The following is a 9,308-nucleotide window of genomic DNA, read 5'->3' on the forward strand; positions in this document are numbered from 1 at the left end:
GTGGGGATTTTTCCCTGAGGTTAGGGAGGGGATACAACCCCTTAATTAAGTGCCAGGCGGGTAGTTAAGCTACATAATCTTTACTCCCTGGAATGGAGATAAGAAACGCCCTAACCTTTGTAATAGAAATTGACAGGATTAAAATCGGCTGGTATAAATACGGATGTAACAAGACAATAAACATGAGATCCTCATCAAATCCTAACCAGAACCTAGCCAGAGGACATGGCAAAAGATCCTGGACAGAACCTGGCTACAGAACTTCACTGGAGAACCTAGACAGAACATGGCAAAAGAACCTGGCGACTGAACCTGGCTGGAGAACCTGGTGACTGAACCTGGCTGGAGAACCTGGAGAACCTGGCTGGAGAACCTAGCGAGAGAACATGGCACCAGAACTTGGTTGGAGATCCTGACCAGAACTCGGCTGGAGTTCCTCGCTGGAGATCCTGGAGGGAGAACCTCGCTATGCTGATGAACTGAAACCAGTTTCCATGTCATTCACTCTTCGCCGACTCCGTCCACACCTTTGGGGACCCCTGGACCCGCTGGGGTTGGACCCCAGCAAAGTCCTGCCAAAGGTCCACTGGGTCAGCAGACCCATCTACACCCATCTGGGATCATTTTCTGGGTCTCTGGATATACCATTGGTATAGACATACTTGAAAGTTGCACAATCCCTACATCATGCCTTTGGCCCACAGGGTAAGAGCTATTCTAGTGGAGAAAGCCAAGTGGAAGACTATGAAATTGTCCCTTCCCCAACCAAGCAATATTGCACACAGAGGAGGATGGTGGACATTAGTGCCACCTTTGAGGATCCAAAGGATGTAAGGTAGTGATCATATCTCTACTTCACCAGTTGAATCCTGGAAGATTGCAGTGGACTACCATAAACTCAACCAAGAAGCAGTCCTGACGGCAGTGCCATAGCATATGTGGTATCTTTGCTAGAGCAATATAATAAGGCCTCAGGTACATGGACAAGGATTTGGGAAATGCATTGTTTTCTACTGCAAACAGAAAAAAGGAGCAGAAACAGTTTGTATTTACTAGTACATGGGATGAACAACAATATTCATTTATAGGTTTGCCCAGGACTATGTTAATTTTTCACACTCTGTCAGAATGTAGTCTTGAGAGATCTTGGCTATCTAGACATCCTACAGAATGTCACATTGATGCATTACATCATCATCGCCTTGGTTTCACCAATGCCTTGTCTACAGTTCACGCCTATGGCCGTATTGGAGACCCCATAGAAATAGTTGAAGAATGAGGTAAAAGCCTGAGTTCGTTTTTTTGATAGGTCAGTATAGAGGTGCAAGCTACAGGTAGTGCACCTGCTTGTCTATTTTGTGTAGACAAGCAGTAGATCAAGGTTACAGAACTTACAGACCAGTGGGCAGTGGGGAATGACATGTCTGACCTGGTCAGGGCCCTGCAAGGAGAAAGATTGAAAGATGGAGGACAAGGAGGGTGGGGAAGAGGCATGTGATGGAGTGTCCCCAGGCTGTGAACATCATGGTATCATGTTATCACCCAGGAGACAAATTAAGCAACAAAATAGACAGAATGACTGGGTCAGTTGATGCTAGTGAGCCCCCACCTGCCACCACCGCAGGGATGGTACAATGTGTCATGGACAGAATAACCAGGGTAGGAGAGATGGAGGTTACACAAGGGCCAACAGCATGGAATTCCACTCCCCAAAGTTGATCTTACTGCTGCTGCCACCAAACATCCTACCTACCAACAGAGAGCTGGACTCAGGCTCTGTTATGGCACCATCCTCAGGGAGAACAGCTGGCCATGTGGCAGCAAGTTGGTGTTATCGCGCTCCTTCCACCCAGAGGGGCCAGCAATTTGTTCTGACAGAAATAGAACCACGTTCCAGGTATAGGTTTGCCCTTTCCATCCATAGGGCTGCAGAGGGTGCCATTATCCAAGTGCTTATAGAAGGGGTGGTCCTTATGCATGGCATTTCACATAACATCACGAGACAGCAAAAGAAGCGGGAGAGTGGGCCCAGACCCGTGGTAGCCACTGGTCATATCACACACTCTATGCCATACACCTGCAGCCTCCCACTGAAGGAGATGCTCAGAGATGATCATTTCCGAGGACGGAAAGCCATCCTGCAGGGCCCTGTATAAAACTTGAACCCAAGTTTATATGGTACTGTGTCCCTAGTAGGATAACTTCATGAGTCAGGGATCCAAGGGGTGGAAGTAGGAGCCACCCCACATCTCATCACTCCCAACAACTCATGTAGGGGATTGTGCTTCCCGAACCTGCACTTACGGACCACAGGATTAGAGGTCCTGTTTCCCTCCGGGAGAACACTTCTACCAGGGGACACAGCAGGAGTCCCACTAAGGTATGAATGGCTATTGCTGGGCAAATAGCCATTCATACCTTACCTTTCTTCACCTGGAAGGTGAAGGATGTCTAGATAGTCAAGATCTCTCAAGACTACATCCTGACAGAATGTCCAGAGCCCCACAGTTGAAAAGAATCACCATCCTGAGCACCAGGAGGAGATAGGGCTGTTGTCACCAGTGGGGACAGGGCGGTAAAGGTCTGACACCCCGGTGATGTACTTGGGTGCCATTTGGTACTCCCTTGCCCAATTATGACAGTAAATAGACCAAACTGCAATTCTGGCCCAAGAACAGATCCTCTTTCCAGTAAAAAGTACTGCCCAGCCACTGGAAGAATGGGGCCTTCGGATGCTAACCCCTTTAGGATTACTTCAGCTACCAAGAGCTACTTTGCCCAAAAGTCTTTCCTGAGTTGGCTCTCTGGTGGAGACAAGGAAATGCAGATGCAGCCTCTTCCGCCCAACACAGTCAACTCCGAAAGCCATTTCACTGCAGAGCTCCCCAAGGGCCATCGCAGCTTTCCTTCTCCCTTCGCCCAATTCTACTTCCTCTCCTCTTGGTCAATTCCAGGGGTACTCTCTAATAAATACTCGGACTAAACTCTCTGATGAACCCAGCCTGGGACAGTCTCCTTCTGATCTTATCTCACTTTATGCATTCCCTGGGCAATTTCACCCATGGCCATGGGTTTGCTCATCACCTAATCTCTAAAGTGTAACCTTGGCTATAAATTGAGAAGATTGGCTTAGATGATCTCTAAGGGCCTTACAGAGCTAATACCTATGAAGATCAGATAAGCACTCAGAATGAAAACTAGCCTTCTTGGCCCAGTGCTAAGCGGGAGGATGGTGTTCTCCAGGGAGCCACTAGGTGGCAGGTGGGAGGGAGGCGGGTTAGAGACAGTGTGGCTTTCGCTTTCAGAAAGCAGGAGGGGAGTTCCCGGGTTCCTATTCTTAACCAGAGAACGCCACCGGGAGCAGTCTTTTCTCTAAACTGCAATTTTAGAATACTCCGATGAAACAGCGGGGCCTGTCTCCCAGGAAGCCCGCCACAAAATGCAGAAGCACCAGAGACAGATTGCAAAAGAGGCCAGCCTACCAGCTGTCTGCTTGAGGAGAGGGCCAGGGGTCTTGGGTATTTAGATTCAACCCTCTCCTCTTTCTGCCACCAGTCTGGGTTGTAAGCCTGTGTTCGTTTCATTAAAAAACAAGAATTAAAGAATTTTTTAGGTGATGGGTAAGAAAACAGCTCTGTGGGGAGGACAGCTGTCACCTCCCTTCCAGGTGGAGAAAGGTAAGTCCTGGGTTTACAATGCTCACTGTCTGAACAGGGAGCTGCCCCTGGCATGTTCGTGGTGCAAGTGACAAGTCATGCGAACATCCAAGAGTCTACAGCATCACAGGAATCTCTCTTGAGATCGCTGGGCCTTTCATTCAAAACCAGCCCGAACTCTGTTAAACGCATGCTTGGTAATGTGTGCTTGGGTTAGTAACAGCTAGGTTACACGATGGCAACCTTTTAACCCTGAAATGCAAATGACTTGATGCGATACAGTCTATCTTTAGCTGGCTGGGATGGGGGTGAAGGGGTAGGAGGTGAAGCGGGGCTCTGCTCCACATAGTTCTTCAGGGCCCACAATGACACCTTGTGTGCAGCAGCAGAGGAGGGAGCTGCAATGCTGTGTCTGGCCTCCCGGTGCTCCAACCTAGAAATGACACATCACATTTCTGGCCCATTAGCCAGAAATCACCTATCACTGCCCACCTGCCCGGGGGGCCGGGGGGGGATGAGGGGGAAAAGGTAGTAGAGGGGAAAGGGGTTGGGTGCAAAATGTGAGGAGCAGATGGAATTTTTTTGGTGACCGCCAGCAGCCTTCTGACCTTTACCCATTCCTCCCCCCAGTTGGCAACCATCAATGTATTCTCTTAGCTATGAGTTTGGTGGAGGTTTTTTGGTTTGTTCGTTTGTTTTAGATTCTACATATAACAGACATTATATGGTATTTGTCTTTCTCTGTCTGATTTATTTCACTTAGCATAATACCCTCTAGGTTTATCCATGTTGTTTCAAATGACAAGATTTCCTTCTTTTATTATGGCTGAATAATATATATAAATTAATGTCCTTATCCACTCATCCATCGATGGGCAGTTAGGTTTGATGAGCACCATTGTCCCTGCTACAGCAACAAAACTATCATGATTTACTGACAGTTACGAGATCTGCCGACCAGCATTGGTCCAAGATTTTCCCCGAGGAGCCCCAGTGGCCTGGGGTCAAGATGCCCAAATCTGAGCTCACTAAACCACGTGGTTAAGCTACTTTGAGTCTTTTTCTAATCTGAAGATCATTCACATCCTGCTCCAAATCTGTCCCTCCCACCAAACCCAACAAAAGATCTGCAACGGAACCTGCTGGGTCCGCTCCTGAAAAGGAAAATGGGGAGCTTGCAACCTAGTTCAACTGTAGTTAAAACTGTAGTCTTACTTCCCCCCTCTGACTGACTTGGGCTGAGCTGCAGAGCCTAATCCCAGGGCCCCGCCACAGCTGACTTGGGCGGAGCTGCAGGGACACTCAGGGGCCGCCACAGGAGGAGATATACAGGTCAGAGCCTCCTTGCGAGTTCTGCCACAACACTCCTGCTCATTTCTGCAGAGGAACTGCCCTCTGCCACCTGAAGGTAAGCACCCGAGGCCCCTCCTCACCTGTGAGCACAACACACAGTGCTTTTATCTCTCTCTCTCCTGCATCATCAATTTTCTCCTCTCTACTAGACTATTTCTGTCGCCATACAGATGTGATCATAAAAAATATTTTCTTTGTCTCCACATTTACTCTGACTACCACCCCACATCTCAGCTTCCCTCTACAGCAAAACTCCCGGGAAGCTTTCTGTGGCTGTGTACCATTCTCCTTCTCCCCTTCTCCCTTCCTCTAGAATCCCCTGCAGTCTGGCTGCCCTTCCCTTCACTAAGCTGCTCCCTCCTCCCAGGCTCCCCTGTGGAAGGCCCAGTGTCCATGGTGCTCTCCCTGCCCTCCCTGTGAGCTGTTCGCCAGCACCCTTGGCTCACGCACCTTCTACACGCCAACCACGACTCCCAAACTTGTGTCTCTGGAGCCAACTTCTTTCCTGAGCTCCAACCCCATAGAGGCAGCTGCTCAGCCAGCATCTCCGTCTGAATGTGTGTGGAAACCTCTAACTCAGCGATTTTCACCTTTTTCATCTCATGGCACGTAAACTAATTACTAAAATAATATATATTTTTGCCAATCTGACAAAAAATAGATATAATTTTGATTCATTCACACCGGACAGCTATTGTTGTGTTGGCTGTTGCCATTTTTCTATTTGACAATCTAAGAGAAAAGAGGTCAGTGCCCCTGACTAAATAGCCAGGTACCGCATGTTTTGAAAGTTCCTGTGGCACATGGTTGGAAGTCACTGCTCTAACTTAACAAGTTCTCCCATGAAGCCTGCCCTCCCCACAGTTTTCCCATCTCAGAAGAGTCACCTGTCTTCTTCCAGATGGGCAGTTCAAAGCCCTTGGTGCCCTCCTCGGCGCTTCCTCTCACATCTCCCATCCCCTTCCTCAGCAAACCCTCCTGGTTTGACCCAAACTCTGACCAATTCCGTCACCTCCACCTGGTCTTCTGTCTGGACTTGTGTGCTAACCTTGCAAATTGTCTCCTCACCATCTATTCTCAACATAACAATCAAGGCGATTCTTTTAAAGCAGCTTTTTCTCTTACCTCATTTTTGAAATAGGAGGATTGGGTTCCCCTCCAGAAATGGCCTAATACGAGCAGTCTGTTTCCAGGGGAGACTTCTAGAGTGTTGGGCTTTCTGGTGCTATAAGATTATTCATATACTTTTAAAAATGTCCCCTATCAGTCCTCAAGTCCCCTCAAAGGCAAGTATTCCCAACGTCAGCTACTGCTTTCCTGCCCCTGCCCCCCGCCTCCTCACCCAGCTTCTCCCACTCGCTCCTCACAAGTGCAGACAAAATATTTTTGCGGCAGCAGCTGTCCCATCACTTTTCTTAGCACACAAAAGAAAACCTCTAGCCCAAATTCTGATGTCACCAGGCTCCAGCATAAGAGGAAAATAATCCTGTGGGTTTGCTCCAGAGAAAGAAAAAAGCTAAAGTGGGTGGAAACAAGTTGAACCACGCGTCACTATGGCTCACGGGCAGACTCAGCCGTGACACTTTCCCCTAGCTATTTAAGAAATGTCAATGCAGTTCTTTTAATCAACTAAGCTTCCGTTCAGCCCTGCCTCACCCAGGGGACAGCTCGCCAGTCAGCTCAGCCTCTGCCATTAGACCGAAGGCCTCCCCGCTTCTCCACCCTGCACTCTGCAGGAGCTCAAATTCCACCTCCCGCAGTGCAGGTCTGGCTCAGGATGAAGCCTGAGTGGTGAATATGAAGGCCGGGGAGCAGCCTGTGTGCAAACCCACTCATTTTAGGGAAGGGCGTGGACAAAGAGCCAGGATTCAGGAGAGCAAAGCAGGGAAGGGGTTCCGACAAGAGAGCAGATGGCAGCCACAGAGGGTGGCAGTTCGTCCTCACCTTACTTACCCAGGCCCCTCCAGCAGCTTTTACAGTACACTGAGCTCTGAGTAGTAGAGTCTCTAACCTTGATTTCCAGGCGTGGACTGGGAGGGCAGCGCACAGAGAGGGCCAGTGAGGGTTTGGGGCACCAAGTGCTGTACAGGTCCGGAGTCTGGGAGAAGCTGAGTTAGGCTGGACAGGGAGCCAGGCCTTGAAGGGGGTTAGGGGTTAACAATTAGTTTGGCTGAAAGAAGAGAAGAGGGTATGCTGGGGCCAGGAGGAGGCAGATGTGAGCAAAGCCCAGGGGTATCATGACTCACCTCTTCAGACAAGGAGACGAACAGCCAGAGAAGAGACACAGGGCCAGGAGGCACTGGGCCACTGTGGGTGGGCCTGGGCCTGGATCCTGCACCCACCCAGAGCCTCCTCTCCCCCAGCTGGGTCTGGGAAGCCAGGAAGGGAGATGGGGCGCGCAATGCCAGGAAAGAAGCCTGAATGGAGGGGAACATTCAGATTCCCAGACAAGGAGAAGGCATGCCCACAGGAGCGAGATGGCCCGTGTACCACACCACCCCCTTGTCAGCACTCCAGGTCTGTTCCCCACAGTGGCCCTGAATGAAGGTGGACAGAGGCTCCAGGGTAGCCACCGAAGCCAGTGGCGCTTGTGTCCTTCCCTCTGGCTCTGGGTTTCTTTGTTTTAATTATTATTATTTATTGTCTAAAGTTTTACATATGCCTCCTTTTTCCCTGATTGTTCACCCCCTCCCAGCCATTCCCATCCTGGGCAAGCCCCCACCGCCCCAGGGTCTGTGTCCATTGGTTATGCTAATATGCATGCGTACAAGTCCTTTGGGTGCTCTCTAACCTCCCCCCTTGCCATTTGTCTCTAGATCTATTCTTGTTCATCAAATTATGTTGATCATTATATCCCACATATGAGTGAGATCATGTGATATTTATCTTTCTCTGACTGGCTTATCTCGCTTAGCATAATGTTCTCCAGTTCCATCCATTCTGTTGAAAATGATAGAAGTTCCTTCTTTTTTATAGCAGCATAGTATTCCATTGTGTATTATAGATGTACCACAGTTTTCTAATCCATTCATCTGCTGATGGGCACTTAGGTTGTTTCCAAATCTTAGCTCTGGAAAATTGTGCTGCTATGAACTTAGGGGTGCATATATCCTTTCTGAGTGTCGTTTCTGGTTTCTTGGGATATAGCCCTAGAAGTGGGATTACTGGGTCAAAGGGGAGTTCCATTTTTAACTTTTTGAGGAAACTCCATACTGTCTTCCACAGTAGTTGCACCAGTCTGCATTCCCACCAGCAGAGCACAAGGGTTCCCTTTTCTCCACATCCTCACCAGCGCTTGTCATTTGTTGATTTGTTGATGATAGCCATTCTGACAGGTGTGAGATGGTATCTCATTGTTTTGACTTGTATATCCCTGATGATTAGTGACTTTGAGCATGTTTTTATATGTCTCTCGGCCTTCTGTATGTCCTCTTTCAAAAAGTGTCTATTTAGGTCCTTTGCCCGTTTTTTGATTGGATCATTTATCTTCCTTTTGTTAAGTTGTATGAGTTCCCTGTAAATTTTGGAGATTAAACCCTTATCTGAAATAGCATTGGCAAATATGTTCTCCCATGCAGTGGGCTTTCTTGTTGTTTTGTTGATGGTTTCTTTTGCTGTGCAGAAGCTTTTTATTTTGATATAGTCCCATTTGTTTGTTTTCTTTTTTGTCTCCATTGCCCTAGGAGCTGTGTCAGTAAAGATAGTCCTACGACATATGTCTGCTATTTTGCTGCCTATGGAGTCTTGTAGGATTTTTATGGTTTCCCATCTTACATTTAAGTCCTTTAACCATTTTGAGTATTTTTTTGTGTATGGTGTAAGTTGGTGGTCTAGTTTCATTTATTTGCATGTATCTGTCCAATTTTCCCAGCACCATTTATTGAAGATACTGTCTTGACTCCATTGTATGCTCTTGCCTCCTTTGTCAAATATTAATTGAGCATAATGGCTTGGGTCTATTTCTGGTTTCTCTGTTCTGTTACATTGGTCTATATGTCTGTTCTTGTGCTAGTACCAGGCAGTTTTGAGAACCATGGCTTGGTAATATAGCTTGATATCTGGTATTGTAATCCCTCCAACTTTGTTCTTCTTTCTCAGGATTGCTGTGCTATTCAGGGTCTTTTTTTTTTATTCCAGATGAATTTTTGGAGAGCTTCTTCTAGATCTTTGAAATATGTCATTAGTATTTTAATGGGGATTGCATTGAATTTGTAGATTGCTTTTGTTAGTATGGACATTTTAATGATGTTGATTCTAGCAATCCATGATTATGGTATGTTCTTCCATTTGTTTATGTCT

The sequence above is a fragment of the Myotis yumanensis genome, unplaced genomic scaffold (genome assembly GCF_028538775.1).
Source record: "Myotis yumanensis isolate MYYU_CA2020_CCGP unplaced genomic scaffold, mMyoYum1.0.hap1 SCAF_2, whole genome shotgun sequence".
NCBI classification, from domain to species: Eukaryota; Metazoa; Chordata; class Mammalia; order Chiroptera; family Vespertilionidae; genus Myotis; species Myotis yumanensis.